The 27,310-nt window shown below is 44.7% G+C and overlaps 1 long non-coding RNA gene across 1 annotated transcript; it reads right to left on the reverse strand.

Annotated features, from left to right (window-relative positions):
* Positions 1 to 25,355, reverse strand: LOC147040103 (uncharacterized). The gene is made up of 3 exons (XR_015063206.1): positions 21,162 to 25,355; positions 13,330 to 13,426; positions 1 to 2,621 (listed from the first exon to the last, which is right to left on the reverse strand). It is a non-coding gene; the product is annotated as an uncharacterized LOC147040103 (long non-coding RNA).
* Positions 25,356 to 27,310: the final 1,955 nt, after the last annotated feature.

Consider the following 27,310-nt stretch of genomic DNA (forward strand, 5'->3'; position numbering starts at 1 on the left):
TCTTCAACTTTGCAGTGCTGATTAAAGGCTTCTTTATTGTTTAATGAGGCACGAGTTGAAGTCGATTTAGCGCACCTATCATCGGGTTGACAGGCGGATTGAAATGCGTGGAAACTTCCTGTGCGTGCTTCTCGTGAAAAAAAAAAAAAAAAGCTGGCGAATTCAGACAATCGTCGAAGCGTATACACACGTTTGTACGGAAGGGGGAGGAAAAACAAAAGCCAGAACCAAGCCAAATTCGATTGACAAATGAAACGGGAGATATGCAGTAGGTAGAAAAGGCATTGTTCATGTTTTATTGAACGGCGCTGACATTACAAACGTGGGTACAAATGAAACAGAGAACACAAAAGAGCATTATTTATTACAGGCAAATCAAAGTGGAGCCTGCGGGGGTGTTGATACTGTACACAAAAACACATCACACGCTTTTTTTTTTTTTTTGCATTTGACACATGAAAAATTCCATTTCAACGTCGTCGCCGGTCGTTTCTAAGTTGAGGGTCGCGTGACCTCGCGCGACTTGATCAAGAAATGCGCTTGTTTTATAGCGCAGATTGTTTTTGACATTTTCAACGTTGGATCACAAAGCGAGCGCGGCCGCCGGCGAAGCACAAGGACATCTGCAGTCAATCTCCTTTTTTTTTGTACTGTTTTCAAATAACACGCTCGCCTTTTACTTTCCGAGACATGCGAACGTTCCCACCTTTCCGTCCCCCCCCCCCCCCCCATCCCGTTCTTTTCGGCTCTGCTTTGGAATTCTCTCAGACCCCGCGTGTCTAAAATAGAAAAACCGCGTAGGAGCGGGATCCTGAAAAATAAATTAAACCGATAATGCAAGAGAAAGAAACTTCCCATTCCGCCCACAGAATATTAGATCACAACAACTCGCTGCGCTGAATAAATCATTAAACCCCGGCAGAGCGTAGCTATTGCAATGTCTTCTTGAATATTAATCCAAACTTGCGTCGGTGCAGAAGTAATGTCACACAATTGGTAGCATGTGTCAAACCGGTGTAATATACATGGATTCATAATTCAGGCTTTTCTTTTTTTTTTTTTTTTGGGCTTGCAACAACAGCACGTTTAGGCTTCCTCCAAATTGTCCGGGGCGAATAGACGGTTGACATTTAAACCCAATCCCAACGCTCCAAAGCGAACCCAACAGGGATGGAGGTCATTTGAATTTTACGCTTAATTGCTTGGAAGTGAACTCAGCTCAAGGGGAGCTTTAAGGGAATAAATGCCACTGTTGAATAAGTTGGGGGGGGGGGGGGGGAGTATTGAAACTATGTAAGAAATGGAAATTGAGTGGAAAGTTTTTTCTTATTGGACATGTGTGAGCGTTTTTCCAGACCATCTGACATAAAAACAACGAGGCATCTCATCTCTGCGCCTTATGCACATCAAAAAAAAAAATAAAAATCATTGTGACGTGAATGACGTCGGTCGTCGCGCTGAGCGGTCACCGCGTGTTTAGTGGCTTCTGCTCCTACATGAACCCATCGACCATCACGTAGGAATAAAAAGCCATAAGACACAACAGCAATCTCACAAGAAGGAAAAGAAGCGAGAGGCAGAGGGGGGGGGGGGGGGAAGAAGCAGTTGCCACCAGTAGCTTGTGTTAGTATCCAGAATTCTAATCTATTGTTCCTCGTTCCTTGATTTGTTTGCTGTGCTGTCATTGGCTGTTGGGGCAGCTATAAACGAGCCCCATTGACTCTGCCTAGCAACAAGATAAAGGCAAAGAAAATATTCCGTAGTTCTACGTCGTCGTCGTGTGCTCACAAGCTAGCTCAAATGCTGACGTCAAATTACCCAAAGATTAAGCGTATTTGGCTTATTAGCAAGAGAATTCAACATCGGAAACAAGGAGGGGGTTGCGCAATCAGGTTGAAAAAGAGGTTGGCGGGGGGGTAGCGGGAAAACAAAAGGGTTTGGGTACTACCCAGGAGAGCAAGAAGACAATGATGGCGTGGTTTTGCCGAGGCGCAGCCGCTTTCCCACTCGTGCGCGGCTAACCCACAGGTGACACTTGTAGTATCAAAGTCCCTGCTTGATTATGTGCGCCGGCAGATGAATATGTATTTTATTATCAGACGCCGGCGTGGAAATGACATTCGCTATGCTTGAAACAAAGCGCGGCGATGAACCCGAGCTAGCATCCGCCTGCCGTTTTCCAAACGCGCATATCCTTCCGATAAATATCTCCCCCTCCCTTCAAACTGGGGCATGCTTTGACTAATATCCACTTCGCGAGTGGCCGAAATACGCCGTCGCCGGCGACAGCTAGCCGGTACACGCTTTGGGGTTACGACGCCGGAGTGAGTCAGGCACGTCCAGATAAATATGTATGACTGCGACGCTGTAGGTTCCCTGCTTTGTATGCTAATGATCTTATACAAGTTTAATAATGCGACTGCGCTGCGCAGGGGGTTGCGGGGGAGATGGAGGCCGGCGGTGGGGGTCGGCCCTCAGAAGACGGGAGGGAAGAAGTGGGCAAGATTTATCAAACTATTTTGGTTTCTGCTCAAGATGATCGGGCTAAAAAGACTAACAGAATTCAAGAGGACCACGTTCAAGCTTCATGTGAGGTATCCAAAGGCCCATCCTGGTGGATCCTGTGACAAGAAGAAAAAGACACAACAGTTAAGACCTTCTTAGTGTTCAAGACAAGCTGTGAATGTGAGACAACTCTGTAACGCCTTTTTGGCGCAGAGCTCAAACTGCGACTTCCAGAGATAAACCCACGGCTAACAGTTTCCAAACCGCCATTACCCGCCGACTAATTATATCCCTTGTTGAGCAGCAACTACTTGTTGTATCGACTCCGCTGGAAAGCCTCGCCCACGTTTGAAATCAGAGAATACCTTGCCGTCGGTCGGGTGCAAATTTAGCTTTGACGTTATCATGACGAAAAATACGGGGCGAGCCTAGCTAGCGGCTTTGAACACCTCACACAATGAGCTGTGACATCCCCATTGAAGGATGATGGATGGCGCTGCCGGACCAAGAGGCTCTTTGAGAGGCAGATCGCTCAAAAGTCAAAATGTAAAAAGCCCAATCACATGATGAATGAGCTATTTAAATCGTCAGATGAGGACAAACCTGGATCGAAACAGAAGACACCTTGAAAGACCTCAAAATGGTGGATTCGCACCACCGTCGAGGTCCTAAAAGATACCGGGAGGCGGAGTCACATTTAGTTACACACAGTCCCAACGGTTGTATCCGCGGTTGAGGGAGCGAGCGAGTTGACAAGTCGACCCAATTTTTAATACACATGGTGAATAATTGATGGACAATACACGCATTTAGATCTGATAGGAAGTAGGCTATGATGGATCTCCACGTGGGCTTAGTTGGAATAGGTGGGTGGGTTGAACAGATGTAAGGTGGCGCATCAAGAGAAGGATAGGGTTGCCTCTGATGGTTTCCACCCTGCGGCGAACAAAATAGCCCTCATATATCGCTGTAATCTGCATTAGCGCTGGAGCCCCCCCCCCCCAAGTCAGGAGACAGCACAGAGGGGGATGAGTAATGGGGCTACTGCTGATTTGGGCAGGCCTATATTACACCTCCAAAAACTGTGCCAAGTGGCGAGCGTATGAAAAAGTTGCAAATGAGTATTCTTCCACCCACTCAATGTACATTTTCAATCTGTATTACAGCATTATCGTTTTCTCCCATAGCTACCGCGTGGCTTTTCCCACCCCCTCGTGCTTAATGGTTCTTGTTTTGACTGGTGCATTTTTTTTTTTGGCGTTCCCCATTTCCTCCCAGCAGGTTGTGGAATGATCAATAGCGGTGTTTTTTTTTTTTTTTGGGATGTGGATTGCAAGCGGCCCACAGTGTAGGACGCCGTTGTTCATTTGTCACAGTGGGACGTTAAATATCAAAGCCAAAATAGAAATAGTCCCAACAAAGGGACTTTTCGATATTTTTTCTCTCTTATATGTGGACCCTAAATAGCAAAAATCTTAATTACCGTATTTTTCGGACAACTTTACTCAATTTTTTTTTAACATTCGCCTTATAGTCACTTCTCGAATGGCTAACTCCCAAGACGTGCGTCGATATAAACAGAAGCTGGCATTAAACCCTTGTAATGGCTTGTAACGGGATATGCTTACTCGCTATCTGAAATTAAATCGGAGATATCGAGTCCCCCGGGGCCAATCAGGTGTCTCGGCGTATTCCCGTGAGACGCCTGTTTGTGTGTCGTTTTGCACGTGTGAAATTGGCTTCATTTCCTCTCATTATTCAAGCTTTCCCGCCTTCATAGATTAGCGATTGTGCCGCACTCTTGCTTCTATTCATGGATTAGCTACGCTGTTATTTTTAGTTTTACTCCACTTGGGCGGAAAATGCAATTAATTAATCAGCTCGACTTTTTACCCCCTCCATCACGATACAGGCGAGTGATTTAATCAGAGTTGGAGCCCGCAAACAACGACATATGGCGGCATTAAAATAGCATTATGGCATCATGTGCAACAAAAGCATTTGCACTTAAAGCGAAGGGGGCTTTTAAAAGGCTCAACGTGCCCTCGTGCGGCATCTGGTTTTCGAAAAACCCGAACATAAGTGCTACCTTAGCTAATAGCGTCGTTTATTGTGAATCAATGGGCGTCCATTTAAACTAAAAAAAACCTACATGTTGTGCCCTTGACATTTGAAGGACTTTTATTTTAGCGGAAGGATTAACAAATGAATGGCCACGATCAGCAACGTGAACTCCAGGCAGAATTTTCTGGAACACATTTGATTTAAGATTGGAACTTTTGTCTACACTTGGAGTTGTTGAAGAAGCAACTTTTATCGCATTGATGGATTGATTCACCTCCCACATAGAGGCAAACCTTCCTCCTGGCATTTGAGGGAGCAGCATGTCAACAAGTCAAAAGTGAATCAGACTCTTTTGCATGCAGATTAAAACTTTCAAGCCCGCAGGGGGAGACTGACTTACTACCAAGCCTCGGATACTTTGCGAGAGAAAACATCACGTGTTTGAGGTTATTTACGCCGTGATGACAAAACAGAGGGATTGTAACAGAAAATCACAATATCTATGTCACAAATTTGCGATGAATGAGCAAAATGGTGGCTACAGCTAATGCTAGCTCCGTTCAACAAAGCTATTGCGGCTACTGCTAATGCTAGCTTTGTTCAACAGCTCTATTGACTAAACGTAAGCATTTAAAGGTGGCTAAATTACCCCAAAAATATCTCAGTCTACAAAAAAATCAATAGAAAAAGCTTCTTTCATTATCAGTTGAAGCTTTTTTTTTTTTTTATAATCTCTCTCTCACGCCGTCTCTCTTGTATTGACTCCAACATTTTCCCGAAGGCAATAAAATGCTCATCAGCTAAGGTCTGAAATGATTGTTTTTAAATATGACGACTTTTTAACGAGGACAGATGGAGACGAGGTCTTTCTATCAATGCGTGTCAGCGAAGAACTAATGGCGCAAAAAAAAAAAACGACAGTTTAGCAGCTTGCCCTTGCTCTCTAAACGCACGGACTTTATTTTGTTTGTTTAATCGGTGGCACGCTATATTTTACCTGTCAAGCATGAGCAAAAAATGTCATTTCAGGCGTACCGCCACCCGTCACTCAACTGTAGCTACGTTTGACCTTTTATCGAAGACTTCGACATCTGCCTCGTCTTTCTCACATCCGTACGTGCTTTGTCATTGATTGGACGTTAATCTGAGGATTTTACGGTTTAGCTGCGCGAGAGAAAACCTGTCAGAGGCGAGCATAAAGAAGCGAGCGTGCTGCCAAAAAGGTCGCGCTATTGGGGGAACTGGAGAGGTGTTCTGATAAAATTACAGATAAAGCTCGACACGCTCGACGCTTCAAAGAGTCGAGATTGTGCACCGCGGGTCTAAAAAAATGGTACCCTGCCGCTTTATCTGGATTACCGAGCGGCTTTTCCTGTTTAGTGGAAATTGCGTGCCCTTTGAGAAGATGACCTCACGTCTATTATACAGCGGCCATCAGGTAAATGATTGCTTTGAAAGGTGAATGTATAAATTTGACTGGCGTTATATGACTCGGACCTAATGGCGTGCGGCAAAAAAAAATGATATGTTGTGATAGCCGCGACGATGCTCTGCTCATTACATCGACATTATATAATGTGATGTGTCTATTAGCCATTATACACACTACATTGCTTCATATTTTTTTAATGAGGCGCCGGCTTTATGATCTCGAGTGCGCCGACTTTGCCGCCCAAGGTCAAGGCAAAGGCGGTTTGAGCGCGAGAGCCCCCCCCCCCCCATTGCCCACCAGACGCTAAACAAAACCACTTATCTGCCTCCTTCCTTTTACCATACAAGGTCATCGCACGCCGGCTACGCCTCTACAATTAGCATGCTGCCTGTGGCGTGGCCTGTCTGGCAAGCGACGCACGAGCGTGGCGCTCCGCTAATGACGTGCCAGTCACGAAGGGGGGGGGGGAATGTGTGTTAAAGTTCTAAAAGCTCCCCAGGGTTTTTTTTTTTTTTTTGCATCATTTCATGGGCTGTACAGAAAAGACTCGCTTTTAGCATACGACACGTGCTAGATGGTCGACGCATCCATCCGACACGTACTCGGGTCGTTGATTACCGACACTTTGTCACGCGCGGCGGCGTCTGATATCAACATACAAAGCTCCTTGTATTCGACATGGAGGGCCATCGATTAAAGCAATGCAAAGCCATTCGTATTAGAATGAGACAATTACAACAAGCGGCTACACGCGCAACCGTTTCGGTGACACGGTTTGTTGAGCTAAGTACTGGAATGTAACTTATAAATGAGAATATATTGTATTAATTACTCACAGCGGTAGCTTTCTAACGTTCTCGCTTCGCACGTGAGCAAAAATAATTCTCAGACTCGATTACTTATGCCCAGAAAGCAAAATCACAACACCGAAGTCCTTACGCATGAAAAGCAGCACTAGCAACATGGCGGAACACATTCCCAGGGTACGTACGCAATCCGGGAAGTAATTACAATTCTCCACAGACATAATTGGGAAAACAAATTAGCATTAGGTAAATGCAATTTCCACCTGACAGCATTGGAAATTTCACCTCTGAGCCACGGTGGGTTGAGATGGGCTGCGCAGGGGATGCGCAAAGTCAGATGTATCATCACCGCTAACAAATCAAATCAAGAAACGGCCAAAGTTAATTGATGAAGTCAAAATATGAAACGTATGTGTTTACAATACCACTGCTGCTAGTTTTTTTAGTCGTTGAGCTTAGTTGGATTTGACAAGAAGAAAGCGAATATATTTTCTGATGTATTCATGCTATGCTATATTTACTGCTAATTAAAAGCACAGATGTAAACGACAAAACGGACATGCCCAATGCAATTATCTTCGGAGTAAAATCAAAGTGGCCTCGCTCAGACTTATCTTTAACTTTGTCACCTGATTGTATGTCATCCCCAAAAATGATCATGGATGACATAAAACATCCCCGTGGCGTAAAAGGCGTGAAACAGCGACACGCTTCGCCAAGCTGCCCCGCCCGCTAATGGCCGCCTGTTTGTAACGGCATCCGCTTGACGGGCTACCAAGGGTGTGGGTGTGTGTGGGGGGGGGGGGTTGTTGTGTTATTGCGGAGCCAATCATCCACTAAGTATTCGCTGGCTCCTATTTCCTTGCCGCTAATGTGTGAGCCTCCCCAATGCCGCCGCTAAATCGACTCTTAACGCCTGACTTGACACCGTGCAGCGCCACGCGGAGAATCCCAAAGATCCATCGGCGGCGGGTGGCCCCCGACAACCCCCGTTGCCTCGGTTACGTTTATGGGCACGGATGCGCTTGGGCGCTTCGTGATGCTTTTACCGCAACCCTAAATCACCCAAAGTGACGGTGGCCGACGATTAGGATGATGACGCTGACATGACCTTTGCGAGGGTGTTGTTTGGCAGTGATTGCTCAATTTAATGGTGCCTTTGGATCTGAAGGTGTGAAGCCCATCGTGTCAGTTTATTTCTTCAGTGAAGGATGGATGAGTCAGAGGAGTTGGTACAAAAAAAGTACGCAAGCGTGGAACTGCCATTGTGGAGTCCAAAATTGAGCAAATACCTTTAAAGGTATGTTTGAACGTATTTGCGTTCTTCAATGTGAATATTTTTCGCCGATTCCGATTTTCTGAGTAGTCCTGCCATGGAAACAAAAGAGGTAGCGACATCGGGCCTGGATGTTCATGTCAATGCAGGTCTGGCAAAACAAAGCTCCAGAGGGAAATCAACTAGAATAGAGTCCTCAAGCGGTCAGCGGGAATGTACGGGCCAGAAAGCCCAGACACACTTTGCCCCCACGTTATCGGCCGGCGCAGATGTGCCTCGGTCTCCTCGACGGCGTTCCCGCTCGCCACATCCATCAAAGAAGTGCATCGTGGGACAAGGAGAGAATGGTGCAAGCGCCAAGCCCACCATCTGCCGTCATTTAGAAATAAATGACAGGCCCAAAGCTCACGGGAGCTCGTCTCATTCCTCTGCCAACATCGTTACAGTGACGGGTGCCCGCCCGTCATCCAGCCTCCCCGAAATCGATGTGCGAAAGAACTGTGTGCTGGAGTGTGACTCGGTGAGAGGTTTGGAGTGGATTTGGTCGGTGAAGCACAGCCGTTTACTCAGAGGAGCCGGCAGGTGGAACAGCGTGGTGAAACCAGCTGTCTCCCCGCTGATTACAGGAGCCAACATGGAGAATTGGAGAACTTGAGAGGGGGTTGGAGAGGGGAGGCTGGCAATGGATTTGGCTGGAAAGCAGCTCAGTGTCCACTTTTGTTTGATTAGGTGAGGAGTCAGTCAGGAGTTAGGAGTTTACAAGCCTGGGCTGGGCTTTGTCACAATATTTCATATTTTACAGTCGGGCAAAGAATTTCGAGTCTTGAGGGAAACGGGACTGCAAATTAGCAGTTCTCCCCCGGTGCATATTAAGGAAAATGAAGTAGTTACCGAAATGAAATTAATAATACGACTGCTGAGCGCCTGACAAATGACTCACCTAAAATTATACCCCCGATGTAATTTTTCCGAAAGAAGATCCACCAGTCTTTGTCTGAAATGGACCGGGGAAGAATTTCCCTTTGTGTTTCTTTGCAAGTACTACTTCAGCAGTGATGGCTCATATAAGTTTGCCCCCATAACTGAGATGGGAGGTGGACTTTATTAATTTCATGGATCTGGAAATGAGCCGTGGTGATAAGGCTATCACTCTCTTATCTGGGATGGCGGAGGCGTAATTAAGCCAATAGCCAGCGATGATGAGGAAGCCGGGTGAATAAAGACTCGGAGATATGAGGGTTGATTTTTTTTTTTTTCTTCTTCTCAGGGCTGGTTTACCGCGGGGACGATTACATTGGCACTTAATTGCCAGCTTTTCTATTTATAGGGTGGGAGGTTCTCCCGTGAGGTAGCCCACACCTTTCTCCTCTAGTTATCCTCTTTTTGTGGCCAAGGTCGGCTCGTTGAATGTTTTTGCTTTGATGGGCGGAGGTGAAGTCGCGAGGCCAAGTGGCAGCTGAGATTGAAAGCGGGAATCCCTCCGCCTTTTCTGTTCGTGTGGATGGCTAACAGATTGAGGTCAAGAGTAGGTGGATGGCACAAAACCATGTGAGCTATAAAACCTTCAAGTTGGACCTTTAGTCAACTTTTCTCTTGAGTTCAAAATTGTTTGGAGGCGACGATGATCATTTCGATTGATCCTGGTTACAAAGGCAGAAAGTCCAGCTCATAGTTAGAACAAATTATTATTTTACAGGGATGCATTGATTAAGAGTACGAGTGGTGTCGATACTTGGTATCGGTATCAATGACTACTCAGGAGCTAGAAGTACTCACACTGGTATCGATCTGAAAAAATGTAGTATCTAACGTCCCTTAGTAATAATAAGACAAATGCAAATATATTTGAGCCAACACATAAAAGTGCCATTGTCCAATGGTGTCAAACTCGAGGCCCGGGGGCCAGATCTGGGCCATCACATCATCTTACGTGGCTCACCAAGGAATACTTGCTAAAAAAAAAATGGCTAATTTAAACAGCAAATGAAATTCTATTTATTAATGTTGTTATATTGCAAGCATTTTGAAAAAAAAATTGAAAAATAATTTAACCTTTTTTTTTTTTTTTTTTTTAACCAAGTGTAAACTAAGCGTGATAGTCGAGTGAGACTCAAGACATATTCAGTCCAAGCTTGAGTATCATCAAAACCGCAAGACATAAGCCATTACCAAGTATCGGTACTTAAATGTATGGAATTGTGCTCATCCTCAAAAAAGTCGTATTGGTGCATTGCCAATATTAATCTATCGGACCAGAACTGCGGTAATTGGTCTCATGGGTGCCAGAAATGTGCTGACGATTTAATCATAAGATCACTACTTGTAGCCGATGTGACAGCACGAGCGAGTAGAGCTATGGATTTTGATATCTACCGCACAATACATGACAGAGACGATCCAGCTCCACCACCTCCAGAGTTCTCGCCTCCATTGGGAGCAGTTAGCTTTCGCTATGGCGACTTTAAATTGCCTGTCCACCAACACGAGGCAGCCCGCGTCAAAATTAATAAAGGCCTTAGCCCGAGACAGATACGAGAGTATTCCGCCGTAGCTGTGACACCTCCCTGTGTAAACCTGGCACGAGGGGCGGCAAATAAGCAAAAAGCCCGCTTGTAAAATTGTAATCCCTGCTTCTCGGATAGACGCGAGGGAGAATAGAGTGTTATCACCCTGCTTGACACACTCCCGTGTTTTCTCCCCCAGATCCTTGGGGCTTTATCACACCAGCATTTCATTCCATTATCCCCAAGCACACCGGGACTGTCCTCGGAGCAGGGGAATGAGATGGCTTGTCAGGGTCGCAGAACAAAAAGGGAGCATGTCGAGCACAGGATTAGACCCAGAGAGAAGTGGGTGGAGGCCAGGGGAAAAGGGGATGTGAGATGAGAGGCAACATGAGGAATGGAGGAGCTGCGTTGGGATGGAAGCGAGATGTTTTTTTTTTTTTTTTTCTCTACCTTTTGTTTCTTACTTGGGACTTTCGGCTTATTGGGAGTTTGTGGCTCTCAAGAGTGATGCTGCCCTAATTTGGTGGCAAATTAAGAAAATGCTGTGGTGGGTGAGGGTTAATTGTTTTGGACTTGATTACTCGAGAATCTGCATAGCCAGAGTCAAACTTTGGCCCTGTAATTAAAAAAAAGGTGTTGATTTAAAATGTTTTGGCCAAAATGGGCCTTTTGCTAGCTAGCCTAATGCTAACCCACCATTTAAAACCCCATCGCGGACATATTATTTATCCTCTGCAAAGAATAACTCATATTAGTGCAGTGTCGTGACTTAGCGATTATGAAAATCTTCTTCATTGGTGTCTTCGTTGACACAATTGTATCATACTGCCCCCCTGTGGCTTAATTCCTTACAATCAAATTAGTCTTATTTTTATGCTAATTATTATTCTATTCTAATACATGCACCAAATGTGGCGGATTGCATCAGCTTGTCAGACACACACACACACACACACACACACACACACACACACACACACACACACACACACACACACACACACACACACACACACACACACACACACACACACACACACACACACACACACACACACACACACACACACACACACACACACACACACACACACCTGATACACCTCCACACAGGTGCCGCATCATGCCACCGTGCATCCTAAACGCTATAAGGCACAGACAAGCGCACACGGCAGCCCCAAGATCCCACACTTCATTAGCCGTCCGGCCAACCCTGACTGGAGTAAATCGATGGCGGATAATACCCAGCGCCCCCTTCATCCCGCCGTCTCCCCTCCCTCCCCCCTGTTTCTCTTCCATCCAAAGCACCACAACATTATTCTCGCTTACTTCTGCATCCCCCCCCGCTTTTGTTTCCACCTGACGTGACAGTCTTGCATCACCCTTCCATCCTTCCATTTGTCTACATTCTCCCGCAAACAGCTGCTCCTCCCAACCCTTCTCGACCCCTCCCTTTTTTTTTTTTTTTCCCCCTCTCCATCTCACCTGTCTGGTTTCATCACTAGTATGGATCATTCCTCTTATCAGGCTCCGGTGCCTCTAACGCCGTTGTCGTATATAACACGTCTGTTGTGATCACTGACAGCCGGCCTGTGCTGTGTTGACAGTAACAAGGATAATAAGCTCATTCCGCATGTGCTTCTATGTCACTTTTCTCTGTCGGGGCTGCTTCCTATAATTTAAGTTGTTCTCCATCTCTGGGGAGGGAAGCGTTATTACTCCGCCGGGGTGTTTAAAAATTCCATTCCATTAAGCGTGTCGGTTTACACTTACGCTAAAACAAGTTAGCGCCGCTGTTCCGCTTTGTAATGGCTCGCCTTCGTTTGACAAACTACGGCAGCCAGAGGAGGCGGGGGTATGAACGTCGGTAGAATGGTGAAAGTTTTTGCCATTTTTCAAACTAGCTTTGGAAATAATTTACTATGTTTAATGGCCCGCTGCAGGCTTGTTGCATGCAATTAAAGCGGTAATCCATTACAGCTAAAAAAAAAAAAAAAAGAAATCCCAAATAGGCCTGTCATATCCACTTTATTCACTTATATGAGGCTGAAAAATATTTGAAATCAACAGCCCATATCGTTGCTGGACAAAATGGTCACAAGGGAAGAAATTAATGCCTATTTGTATACTCAAATCATATTCATTGTTATCAGCAAGAACTTTGAAGTAACTTTTAAAAGCCACAAAACTTCCACCGTTTTTTTTTTTTTTTTCCTTCCCAACTCATTTTTTTTCCCTTTTGGCAAAGCAGCATTGTGTGCAAACACAAAAACATAAAAGTGTTTGTTGTGTGACACGCAGCAGGCGAGGCGTCGGCTTCAACCCTTCGCTCGGTAAAACCAGTACTAAAAAATACTGAATTATTAATAGTGACGCTCTAAACAACAATTCCATCTGTGATTTGCAACATTTTCTGGTGACTAAACAATGATAGTAGCTTTAGAGATGAAAATTGAAAAAAAGAAAAAAAAAAAAAAAAAGGAAAAGAGGGGGACGGCATGTGTGTGTGTATGAAATATTCACGGTAGCAACGATGAAAGGAAGCTGTACCTCGACAAAAACTGCGGCCATATTGGAATCTGAGTTCCACTATGGCAAGTATAATTTGAGGAGACTGAAAGTCCATTACCAGTTATCACTTGTAGACATCATTTTTCGAAAAGGGGCGGTAGGAGAAAGCCGTATAAACGACAAATCCAATTCCCCGTCGGTCTTTGGGCGTGATGAGCGGTGCGTTACCTCGTTTACCTCATGGAGGTTGGAAAGGGCCACGCTGGGCTCTTATAGCCCGCAGGCGACGACAAATCAGTCTTCACGCTGTCGCTGTGTGGGCTGTCTGCAATGGGATAGAGAAAAAAAAAATCTGATAAACTACAGGAACATTTTGGGAATATAAATGACAGCAGGTAAACCGACTCAAACTTTCCGAAAAGACATCGCAGGAAAAAAAAACCCACAAACATGTTTTCCATTTCATATTCACTTCACACCAGTAAAGGTGATAGTGAGCCCCCCACCTCCAGCCCCCCGCCCCTTCACTCCGTGGCTCAGGTGGCAGAGTGGCCATCTTGTTATTGGAAGATTGCTTGTTCGATCTCCCCGGCTCCTCCAGAGACACTCTCTTGAACGTGACACTGAACACTTTAAATTGCAGTGGATGGGGATAGGCATGGCTGATTTCATTCACTGCCAATAGATGATTGTCCGAGGTAACTCGCCCAGTAGCGGGTAACAAATAGCATTTTTCATGTTGGGTGGACATTTTGCACGTGCGAAATAGATATTCCTTACAATAGGTTTGACATCCCATCTCTCGGTAGATGACTATTATGGAACACAGATATGAGCGACTTGGCTTTGTGCTAACAAATAATGGGAAATGGCAGAGATGGGTTGAGGAATAGAATCTATGTGGCTCGGTTATATCGGTTTAATTGCGCAATGGATATTTGAAGGCAATTAGAATATTACAATGATCGCACATATTCTTTATCCCCTGTGCCGAACCATTAATATCACTGTAGCGTTCTGAGTTACAGAAATGAAAGTCTTCTTTGTTTATAATCTGCATGACTTTGTTATACTGACCCCGGTGGCCAAGTTGAGTCCACAAGAAAAATGCAAAAATGAATTCAATTATAATTTTTCTCAAATTTTACTACTACCAGTATGCGTTTTCACTCGAGTACTCAACCATACTGATACAGAGTACCGATACCACTAGTACTTGTGATACATAAACTTTCAATTAACACAGATAATTGTGAAAAAAAATATTCACAGGTGTGTCAAATGGCTGCAGAAAAGCACCAACTACTGGCAAGAAAGACGAAATCAATGTCAGATTTTCGCGTATTATTATCTAGTATTGGCGTGCTTTTCAAGTACCCAATACCTTTGCAATTGTGTTTTGACAAAATCTGTCCAACTCTTCCACAGTGTATCCTTTTTAAATTCAAACTCAGGCTTTGCTTCCCCCCCCCCCCGAAAATGGAATATTGAATGTTGCACCACAATGCGGTTCATTCACGCTGACGCTAACATGGGGGGGGGGGGTTATGAAGTAGATGCATCAAGCACGAGGCTGAGGCAGAGCAAACACTGCGGCACCAGCTGCTCTCTGCGGCAGCACCATTAAGCCTGGAGGAGGTGACACCCGTTGGAGGGGGCTCGCATCAAATGTTGCATTGCCGGACCGCCTCGACATCTGCGCACCCCCGGAAAAAAAAAAAAAATAAGTTTGCCAACATCTGTCCTCTCCTCGCATCTCTTGATTTGTATTGACCACTGCGCTGCCTCATTTATTTGCTCCCATTTCTTCACTTTGTGTGATATGAAAAAAAAAAAAAATTGTGCAGGTGGGGACAAAAAGTGGGTGGTGGAATCATAGATTCCCCTTACAACTTTTCTTTAGGGGGGGGGGGTTTCTTATAAACCAACCATCTATCTCCATTATACCCCCGAAATTGCTATTTGTCGCTTTGCGGGGAAGAAATAATCAATATGTCTTGTGGGGGCAGCGAGCGCATTAGAGGAAGCAAATTGATGTCTCTCGCCTCAGCGCTCCTCACTTTGCACACTGCACCACAACTAATGGGAAGCCTCACCGGCTGCCAGACAGGGACCCGGACGAGTGTGAACGCGTGTGATTGTGTACGCGCACGCGACCGGCCAAACCAATCAGCGAGCGGCGAGGCAATTTGTTAATGCAAAGTGAATGCCAGTTTGCTCGTGTGTGTTTGTGTGTCCGGTGTTGATGCCGCCTTATCTGTCCCAGCCATCCGGCTTTAGGTCTTTGAGCTGTCAGAGGCAGATAGCCCTGTCACCGGCCTGGCGTAGCCTTTTCCCCGAGGGGGGCCTTGAAGGCTTCCTACAGCGAGTGACACTTCCAGAAAAATCCCCACCTGATAAGTGCGTCGCAGACGGACGTGACCTGCCCCAATAGTCCATCTCCCCGCCCGGGCTTTTATTTCATTACGCCTCTCCATCGCCCTCAATCTCAGCCTAGCAGACGGTAAACACGATTTTTAGTCGAGACACCTCTTTTATTAAATCGGCTTCAAACTGCTAAATCTTTTTGTCAGCGGTTTGCGATAGCAACTTAAACGTGACGGGCGCGATAGAAGGGAGACAATATATGAAGGATTTAAAAAAAGGGGGGTGGGGGATTTGCAATTCTTCGAGACACATGCGTGACAAGTCGTGAAAAGGCCGGAAAATGCAAAGGAGGATATGCAGAAGTAGGCGATGGCAGAATAATATCAGTGCCACTGCATTATAACATGAGAAATGAATATTTAAACAGTGTGGCTGATACTGTGACAGACGCAGAATAAATTCATTTTTCTGTCATCCCCTCGCAAACACTCACAAAATCAATCTCCTTCAGTGACATCGGAGTGCTCGGACGGCATCGAGGGGGGGTGGGTAGGGGGTCAAAACGGGATTCTTGATTATCTATTTGTATTTGCAGCAGAGGGCATTAGGGGGCATGTCAATCTTCATTTAGCCAGGCAGCGCTAGCTGGTTAGTTGGCGCTTAAAATCACCTGAGAGAAAAATTTCGAATATGCTAGTTTGGGATTCATCCAGACATATAAACATGGAATACGTTAGCAGGTATTAATAGATTTTTTTTTTTTGGTGTCTCTCAGACGTCATTCAAATGTTTTTTTTTCTTTCTTTCTTTCTTCCCCCTGGCACATTCCCGAAAGCTAAAGAGGGATTGCAGAAAGGAAGCGTTTCAAATACTCGCAGTTTACCTGCAGACTGTGTGAATGAGTGCGCGCGATAAGGCTTTTGTCACGGCGGACGCTTTAAGCCGTCGTAGCAGGAAGAGCAAAAGGTGTTAATAATACGATTAGGCCGCATTCAAGTGTCCCCGGCTAAGCCACGGCGGTGTGACATTGAGCCGGAATGTACAATGCAAAGCGCCTGAGTCTAAGCCGCTTAATGGGATTCAAAACATCGTTAATTTGCTTTTTTAGACTTGTGTTTTTCCAACTGCGACGTGTCAAAAGTCGGAAAGATAGAAGCCCCGTGGCTGCTTATCTGCACACCGCAGCCCTGTGACAGCGTGGCGGGCCGGTCCAAGGTGAACCCCCGTGCGCTGTCCCTGCACAGAACAGGTTGTAGATAAAGGAGGGATGGATAGAGGTAAGTCCGTGTCTTCTTCAAAAGCAAAGCTAGCCATCATTCTTCCGGGTTATCCTTTCCCCTCGAAGTGACTTATCCGAGGCTAATACGATAGAAGAATTTTTGGTGAGACATATTAGCTTTTTTGAGCAGTAATGCTAATTTTCACAATTATGTGGGTGGTTCTGAGAAAGTATGGTCAAGTCAGAAGATATTTTAATTTTATTTTATTTTTTTAGACTTGAACAACTTCACTACCTGTAAATAACAATATTTTGTTGAAAAATTGACCAATTATATGTAAAAAAAAATTACCTCTGAGTGTGTTACAATGATATTCCGCATTTTAAGCGCAAATCTCAGTGAGCTTGTTTATTTTATCTCCGCAGTTTTGTAAGCAGGGGATTGATTGTAAAGGGAAAAAAAAATATTGAATTGTCAAACTGAGCTAACCATTGAGCGACTGGCCGGACCATACTTCCCCGAGTGCCGACCATCCATGTACGAAGGGGTGTACAATTGGCGAATCGAAATCTCCAAGTGTGCCATTCTACTGCGGCGACATTAAAAGAACACATTCCAGGAAGCTTTTGGCTTACACGACCTTGCGATAAAGCTTTGCTCGAGCTATTTCCGAGACTTATGAATGTCAAGTCGGAACCCGCGCTGGGGGGTGGTCGCAGAACCTGCTTACTGTCTTTAAAAAAAAAAAAAAAAGTATTTGTCTCAAGGCATCAATAAGTACGCTAAAATAATTCTACTACCGGGGGCATGTGACAAACTCAACAATTGTTCGGCGCCGCAGGTTAATTCGGTTTCTTTGATGGATGTGGTAAAAGGACGGGAGAAAGCCGTGGCAATTAGAGAAAGCCCAGTGTGAGAGTGCCGGTTTGCCGCATGCACCGCTGGGCATAAATGAGTCTAGCAAGCCAGCGCAACACAGGCAGGGCTTTAACACAACACCGCAGACACGCCTAAGACTCCCATTGTGCCGCTCGCTAATCCATTTCCGCCCTAACGAGCTGCCGCCCTTCGAACATAGCCATCCAACCGCACGCTTGTCCACCGTCTGCTGGGTTTGGTTCTGATCCAGTGTTTTTTTTTTTTTTTTACTTTCAGCAGCCATTTTAAGCTCCCTCTGGTAACACTCGTTGCCGGAACAAAACGAGGGGATGTTTTAGGACACTGCGCTCGAATTGAACCAGGGAGTGTGACTCTGTATCGATCTGCTCGGAATCTTTTACGTCGCCGGGAAATCAGGCGCGATTTAGTGTCTTCCTTGCAGATGGAAGAAGCTATCAAATCGAACTTGCGGCGACACGAGGATGATTATCACCTTGAGTAGTTTTCACTATCTACACTTTGGAAGACAAAGCGGGCTTCGTGGTTTGCCCCGCAACCGCGCTTCTCCTCCCACCTGCCATCAAAGTGACAAACTCGCCAGCGGGCTGGAATGCGGCGAGCAACACCCACAAGGAGACAACGTGCGAGATGAGATAAAATGCGAGAGGGGATAAAACGTGATTGCGTGATCGGTTTCGGGTGTTTGCTACGGAAGGACAAACTTTTAAAAGAGTGAAACATTGGGAATGCCAGATTCTCGGTTTTACTCATCTTTTAAATCACCGACCTGCCAGTCATGTCAGTCTTGCCCGTGCTTAGCTGGTTCCGATTTTACCTTCTCACAACTGTCGCGTAGGAGTACAAAATGTCGAGCAAGAGTTAAAGTAGTAGAAGCAGCACCGGTGCAATAACCTTTCTTCAAATTTCTCTCCGTTCAAAAAGTAAACAAATACTGAAGTACAGTGATCCCTCGCTACTTTGCGTTTTGTTTATCGCGGCTTCACTACATTGCGGACTTTTTTCCCCAAATTAAAAAACAATTTAAAAGTCAAAATAAAACTTCTAAATGGAGGAAACATGTGTCTAACCTTTCGGACTATGAAGTATTGCTCTAAATGTTTGTTTACATTCCTTTAGAAGTCCGTTTTCACGTGTTAGCATAATCGCGAAATCCCATCTTTCCGCGAAATCGTTAGCCCGGCCAGTACTTCTTATTGGTGACCGTACTTCGTAGATTTCACTTATCGCGGGTGGTTTTTGGAACCAATTATCCGCGATAAACGAGGGATTACCGTATTGTAAAACAGTCAAATGCTAACTTCAATTCCTATATGTGTTGGAAGTGACGAAAAAACCAAGTTAATATATTTGGTATGTGTTCTTAGAATTGATCAGGCGATTAATCGGCAATCGGATCACATGAATTGGGCTTTACTGAATAGTCTGTGACTGTACGAATTTCTACAGTCCATACAATACAGTACAATCTCATTGTTCTAAACCCAACTGCTGAGCAACACATTTATTGTCAACATCTTTTGTGTCTCCCATTTTGAAGCTTAAACCGTCTCGTTCCAAATCAGCAATGTTCTTGTCCCCCGCAGCATTTTCGTTTTGTATTCGGTCAAAATTAAACAAATAATCACCCCCAGTTTCCAAGCAGCTGAAGAATTCATGAAAATACTCGCAGGCTAAACGCATATCAGAGCATGAATATGATTTCCACAGCATGTTCTTGCTTGGAATCCCACAGCTGCTTGTGTGGCTCTGAGCCCCCCTCCATTGCCACATTGTTGAATGTGACTATATGCTGGCCCAAAGGCAGACACAGTGAATATAAGCAGAACAAAACTCCAGACAATAAGAAGGCTGGCACATCAATAACCGCTAGGCTGTAGCTTAGCGCGAGGGGGGGGTTGGGGGGGCGGTTTATTGGTTTAATTCTCAAAATAAGCAAAAGATGGGAGGCTGCGTAAGAGCAAACAACTGAGGGGATTGGAAGCATTTATGTGTGTAAGCGTGTGCTCAAAATCCAATCTACCATATTTTTCAACACGTACAGAAGGCCGAGTGCAAATATTAACACTGGCGTCTATTGGGAGCCAATCTGGCCGTCACCATATTGTTGTTGTTTTTTTTTTTTTTTTTTTTGCAGAAGCAAACAGAGCTGAGCAGACAGCAAGCATTGGCTCTGTTGTTCTGGTAAATCAGCAGTCAGTTCAATGGTTTCCTTTTTTTTTTTTTTTGCCGCACGTCTGGCTTCTTCAACAATAGCGTTTGTGCGTTGTTTTTTATTGAATGCCATTTTATTTCGAGCGTTAGTGCCGTGGAGGTCGGTGTGGCAGGGTAATCTCATTATTCTTGTGTGGCAGCTAATCGCGTTTTATTTGAGTGTTGTTGTTTTTTTAACTTTCCCTGGACTGTTTTTAATTACACTTTTACATTTTTTTCTTCCTCCTTTCCCTTAGGTCATACATCTTTTTCATCTATCAAACAAAAGAGTATTCCTTCGAGGTTTCTGAAACACAATCGGAGGTAGATGAACTAATGAAGACCCTGCGATTGATCTTAAGAGACAAGTGCGAAATAGAACGTACGTATCGCGGTTATGAACGTCATGTCTCTATTTTTAACCGAGCGAGCTTTTCCGACAGCCGCACCTGTTTATCTTTGAAGCTATCATTGGGAAAGCTCTTATTCCCCCCCCCCCCCCCCCCCCAATGAATAGAAATGATGCTGACGACGACGCTAACGCGCTCTTTAAAGTGCAAACACACGCGGCCGCACGTACACCGACGCCTTAGTAAAGTTGTCGTATATTTTTACCCTGTTGAACAGATGACTTTGCCTCCGTGATAACGTGAAGCCTCTATCTTAGGATGGGAGCTGTGACGTCTATTAGATCTATAAATCATGTTAGCCGGTGGATGGGAAGGAGAAGGGGAAAGGGGGGGGGGGGGGGTGCGGTGAGAGCTCAGGGTCGTAAATCTCATTACCTGAGACGGCTGGCGAACCCCCCGCCGCTGCCTCACCCTGTCCTCAATCTCTCCCATTATCAGCTGACCTTGACCGCCAACGCAGACACTTACACTCAATCAAGGCCGCGAGGTTTGTGTGCGCGTCGCTCGGTGTGTACCTGTCATATTTGTGTTGTGATATTAAGGGGCTCGCCCCCCCCCTCCCTCCACCCTGACCTTTAACGAAGCCGGTGGATACTTTTAAAAAAAAAAAAAAAAACATATCTGCTGTAGTCTCGCACGCACCCGATTGACCGATCTGTTTATGCAAATGAGGGCGATTTGTTAGTTCAATTAACGATAGAGGGGCTGCGGCATACCTATTGTTTGATACGTTAACATCTCGTTTCATTGGAGGAAACAGAAGAGGAAGGTGAGAAATGATCATCGCTGTAATTATGGGAGGTCTGCCCGATCGCACTCGCCTGTTATTACCTTTACAGTGGAAGCAAAAATAAATGTGCGAGTAAAGGCAGCAATCACATGTAGTCTTTTTTTTTTTTTTCTTCCTTGAAAGCCCATCAGCACCTCTTAGCTTGTCTAAAAATAAACCACGCATCTTGGGTAAAGCTCATACCTGTTGGAGAAGCTATTCGATTCACTTGTGGAATGAGTCGTGTAACATGTTGATAGATAGGACAACCGTAAAAGAATCACGTTAAAAAAAAAAATAATAATAATAATATTTTGAGAAATATAAAAACCGCACTCAGACTAATAGTCAAATATAATTTATTATATGTCGCTGTCGGGCCAAATTCTCATAATTGTATCTATGTCGAAAAAATCGTATTTATACTCTTTAGCGCTGATTTAACATCTCCCCGCAAAAAAATCACTAATTTGATTCGCTACAAAGTTGTTAATTTATTAAGTAGACGGAGTAATAGGCGGAAATTGATTAGCATGCTAACTTACCTTTATTCAGAAGAGGTGAAGTAATAAGACACTTCTCAGGCACTTGAGGTGTCTAGTAGAGTTAATTGATTTACTCTTAATCTATTTACACTTTGGATTGGTTAATAAAAGATCACGACTTCAATATCAATGGCGAGGTTTCTGTTCGACAGCGACAGTGTTTTTATGAATGAGGCTCATATTTCAAATCGTTCCAAAACTGGTTCTTCTGTCTTATGAGCAACACAACTCTGAGTTTTTTTTGTGTGTTTTTTTTAAAAGAGCTGACTGTCTACTAGGAAAAAAGAACAAAATGGAAGTAAACACGAGACTAGATATTGAGGGAACATTTCAGTGAGCCGCATTGACACCCACTCCAAGTGCATCAATATTTTCAGACCAGCGAAATCAACTTGGCAAAACTTTGCCAAACAACATATAGGTCACAATGGGTGAAAGGCTTTTTTTTTGGTTGTCTAAATAAAACCCTTGGTTCTTCATCTGGCTGAGCTGAGCTCTCCGTCTTTCGGCTGCCTACAAGCGCCAGTCAAACAGACATAATGAATGTTTGACATCCAAGCAGAGTCGTTTGCCGCCTGCAGCCTCAATATCTCTTCGACTCCTCTGGCTCTGTTGTCCGCTTCATCCTAGCCCTTTTTCTTTTTTTTCTCCTTCTACTCGTTCCATTTTCTTTGTGCGCTCCAGCTTGGTTACTCTCCCACTTAAAAGCATGAAAAAAAAAAGTTTTTTTTTTTTTTTTTTTGTGTGCCACTAGAAAATCATTTCATATAATTTCATCTGTGGCCTGCGGAATATGATGGCGTGTGCTTATGCGCCCAGCTATGGTCTATAAAAATTGAAATGATTTGACTGAAATGGAATGAGATTTATCAAATTAAAAGAGTCCTAGTGCGGACCGGCTGATAATTTCACTCTTCCTCTTTACATCATTTCTCCCCTTTCCTTCCTCTGCTGCCTCTTAATGGATTTTCATGCCTGGAGCACTTTCAGGGCCAGAGCGGAGAATCTTCAGCATTATGGTATATCTGTCTGTCTCCATAATAACTTATATGACAACACCCTCAGTTATCATCCATACTCCAAACGGTCACCCTAGGGAGCCGTCGGGAAGACAAGTTCCCCCTGAATAATTCACCCGCAGAGAGCTAGTTTGCCCGTGGAGAGATGGTCCGACCAGATGGTGACACTTTTTGGTCATATTTGATGGCCGGACCAGGTGGACAATGATGAATCGAAATACGTGACGCCACAGACGAGCGGCAAGGAAGTCCATGCGCGTTGACATCTCTTTTTTTTTTTCCTTCTTCTTCAATCATCAGTGTTGCCACAGTTAGCTTGAAAAACTTAGCAGGCGCTTTATGGCATTTTCAAGTTTGATATATTCCGGGAGGAAACGGAATAAGGAGAGGCCCCAGTCAGATGTTTGATGAGGCGCTGAAGGCAACAGCCAAGCGGGTGGAGAGGAGGGGAAAAAAAGAAAGAAAAAAAAAAAAACACACCTTCCTTTGTACTTTGTATCCCACTGATCCACATATCAGCATCATAACATCAGACTGCTGACAGAGCGAGAGCCTAAGTGTCCTCTACGATCAAGTCAAAAAGTTCACTGGCATTCTCGAAAGCATTCCTTTTTGACTCGTTGAACCAAATCCCAGCACGCGCCGAGCAAAGGGTACACGTAATCACGAGTAACTTCCTCCTTTTTCCTCCTCTGACTATTCTTGATTGCAAAAAGTCACTCGTGGCACCATCATTCAGTTCCGCTCCGGCAGGCGCAGGAACACCTGAGGGGGGAACCGAGTCGCTCGTTTGTTTTTCCCTGTGTCTCTTCCATCAGAGGGGACCGGGTCTCATTAGCGTTTTTTTTTGGCCCCTGTAGGGTCCCGCAGCCCTGCAACCTGCCTAACAAACCAACCACCCTTGGGTTTGGAGTCCTAAACACAACAAAACCATTGAAAGAACAGAGCGAGCTAGCATCCCTAATGCCCAAATCTTAACACCTCAAAAACACAATTATGCTAATGCCAGGAATCATTTGCCATTCCATCTCAGATTTAATGCAGCCTTTTAGTGGGTAGAAAGCTAATTAGAGCCTTTAATTAACATGTGCGACACAAACCGAAGAGAAGCGCGAAGAGCCTGTCGATCACGCGGGAGGCGGCGCGGCGAAAAGGAAGTCTGAAAGCTATGCAAATGAGGCGCACGACCACCGCGGCGGAAGGGGGGGGGACGAAGGCTCGGCTCTTTGCCGCTACAACGCTTTCTGTAAATATCACCGTGACCCGTAGACGGAGCAGAGTCATCTCATTAACACCGACGGAAAAGGTGTCCCCGGTAAGCAGCCCGCCGAGGGTCAGCAGTCAATGATGCAACCTGAGCTCAAGTCGGGCGCAGTCATTAAGCGGCTGTCAAAACGCAGGATTCTGGGCTGTGATCCGTAATGCACTATTTCCTTCAAATATTACAACCTCGAATAAACTATCTGAGGATATATGTCCGGTGTCTCGCTGGACTAGCGATGTAGAACTCCGCATATACTCGACAAGGGAATGAAAATGCACTTGAGCAGGAACAGGAACTCTTCAGGTAAGGCTTTTCCCCTGAGATCGTGCCATCAAAGTATTGAGCTCAGAAGGTTGAGAGAACCGGAATCATCTCACTAAAAATTCTATATAATACAAAATGTCTTAAAATAGTGAACTAAGGGGCTCTTGGATTATGTTTTTTTTTTTTTTTTTTTTAAATTGAATCCTTAGGGCAACGTGTGGACGAATGAATCACCCAGTATCAGTCATACCAGTAACTGCAAGAAAATAGTTTGAGCCACAGGGAGTAGAAAGATTACAAATAGCAGATGGAAACAGGCAAAGTGGAGGAAATGTAGCATCAAGGCGCCGAGCGAACAAATATTCCGTTTTTTATTGACTTTGACTGAGCTTTCAGCAACTGTGGAATAGATTTACGTTTTCCCAAGGATTGCTTCACAGGCAGTGTGATACTCAATTTAAAAAGATATTCTGGCTCTTTATTCCCTCCCTTTATTTGCCTGCCTTAAGTGCTTTGTGTTTCCTTGGGTGGATTTCATTAAGAGGGGAAAAGTGCGGAGGATTACATTTTCACTTTTGCTGCTTCGACTTCGATTAGCTTAAAGAATATTACACGGCGATGGGATATTTTTTCTCCTCGATCATCTTTCATTTGGTTGCAAAGCACTTTTGTGGATATTAGCTCTGTATTGTTGTTGGGGTTTTTTTTCTCCCCAATGAAGATTTACTTTTTAAAATAAATATTAGTTTTTGTCTTTCAGCCCCCATGAGTGCAGTGGAGTTTCTTTCCTAAAGCTCTCTTGGCATAAATTTGTTTACATGTTTTCCGTTTTTGAATTTACCCTGCAGCTTTCCCACTTGGGGATGCCAAGCAGCAGCGGAAGAGTTGGAGGGGGGGTCACCAGTGAAATGAAAAGTAAAGATTCTTGGATGTTTTGAGTTTGTACCACTTTAAAATTCATAGAAAATATGTCCCCCCAAGTCCTGGGTGTTGGTTGCAGTTCCCCCCCATCCCAGTATGACCTTTTGGTATACTGTGCACATAGAAGCTAAATAAATAATAAATGCATGTTTTCCCACCCGTACCGGTATTGAACGGAAGTCTGGGATTTACGACGTAATGAATACCGAAGCGAGAGACTCTTGCTATAAACCATAATAAATTCCGTAAAGGATCGTTTGTCTTGTCACAACCGAGACGTCAAATGCTGCTCACACTCTATAATGGCTCATCGAAACTACCATCGATCATTTTGCATCCTTTCGGGATTTTTTTTTTTTTTTTCTAAGGAGCCTTTAAGGGCAGTTCAGGCCCACCTGTGTATTCGAGGAGTCTTCGAACAGGTTTCCGCGTCTTTATTTGCGCTTCGTAGCAACGTCTGGACCTGATGGACAAAATGGCGATGTTATTGAAGCACCCGTTTATTGGATGTCGTAGAAATTTCCAAGGTTGTGACTTTTATTGGATATCAAAGTGAATTTTGAGCGATGACTTTTGAACAATAAATGGTACTTAACTGGTTCAGATGGGAAAGTGAAGAGTTAGGAATGGTATCACTGCAGCAACAGGGCTTCCTGTAAATGTGGAAAAAAAATGAGGTCTCGTAAAATCCAATATCCGAAAAAGAAGGGTCTTGCTTTTCATACAAGACGCCTTCATTTTCATATCGGGCAATAAGCTCAAGAGAATTCTCATTACGTCGGTACACAATATTTTATATAAAATGCTCATCTGGAAATCAATACTGTGCAGTGGCTGGTGTGAGGAAAAAAAAAAAAAAAAAGGTCGTGTTGCTGCGGCTGGCGTCAAAAGGGCCTTTATAGTGAACTTGATTAAAAGAAAATTGCTTTCAAGTGCTCTCAGCAGGCCGGGAGGTTGCAGCTTGAGTTTCGCAAACTGGGCTCGGGAAACAAGATGAAGAAAGGCCGTGAAAGCGCCCGAGGACAAAGAGTGGGTGCCGGCACTGGAGACGGACGGAGTGGCGCAATGTTAGCGCTGCCGTCGACGTTGATACATTTGCTTTACGCCTCTCCGGGATGTCTGAGAAATTGATTAGGTCCCCCCCCACACACACACACACACTCTCCTTCTTTTTAGAACATGAAGTTAATATTACTTTCCCAAAAGAGAAAGTGTGCGGTTATTGTCTGATGCCCTCTGCAATATATTGCATATTCCTCGTAATCACTGTCATTCATCAGTGGTAGTGCGGGAAAATAAATTGCAGGAAGGCGTGTGCGAGCAATATTTGTGAGTCTGAGCTTGTCACCAATTCACCTGACAGCAATATCAGATTCTAGGGGCCCTTCATTTTCTAGCTGTCAAGAATTCGGAATTTATTCCCCCTTGAAGTCAGCATGACAGCGGCATATCAACCGTCGCCATGTTTTCTCCCCCCCCGAAACGTTTGCGCGATTGGCTTTTAAAAGGACGGAGCGCCGGTGAATAATTCAACTACTTCATTTTAAAGGAGTCTTGATATCTTTTTCTTTTTTTTTACACCGCGAGCTGGCCTTTAGTATTTGAAGATGACTGTAAATCCATTACTACGCTAGTTTTAACTTTTACAACAGCTTTTAAAAAATTACACGGAATTGCATTTGATTTAAATATCAGCCTTGGCCGCCATAACCTCCAGCTACAGAGGGAAGGTAATGGAGTGTGACTAACAGGTGCTTCTGGACCGTTAATCTGCATAAAAACGCAGATTTATTAACACATTTCTGCACTTGTGACCTCACAAATAGTCCCCGCCGATGCCTGAAAAACCGCGATAGCGAACCGCGACACATTATCGGGACTTACCAGAGTCATACATTCACCGACGCTCATGGAGGAAGTGGCACCCGCTGTTGGAAAGAAATACAAAGAGGCGTTAGAATTGTTTTTTTTTTTTTTTTGCTTGTTGGTTTACAAAAGACTGAAGAACAAGATATAGGTCATAAACATGCTAGCTGTTTCTCATCGTAATGCTAAGCTAACGGGGTGGCTCACGTTCAATGTTACGGCAAAGGAGGAATCGAAAGCATTCGAGCCGCCTGGCACTTGATTTATTTCAGTGGGCAAAAATCGTATTTTGACCTGACACGATGCGCGCCGGGGTTGACAGCTGTACTGACTTGACATTAAGACAGAACATGTAGCCCAAAGACAGACACGGCGCCGGGGACACGGCGGGACACTCCAGTGACCGCGCTCAGACGGGTGAAACGCCCGCCCTGACAAACTCATCCCGCGCGATCGATAGCTGCCGGGACGACG

Source organism: Syngnathus leptorhynchus, chromosome 21, assembly GCF_054491065.1.
Source record: "Syngnathus leptorhynchus isolate UIUO chromosome 21, UIUO_Slep, whole genome shotgun sequence".
NCBI classification, from domain to species: Eukaryota; Metazoa; Chordata; class Actinopteri; order Syngnathiformes; family Syngnathidae; genus Syngnathus; species Syngnathus leptorhynchus.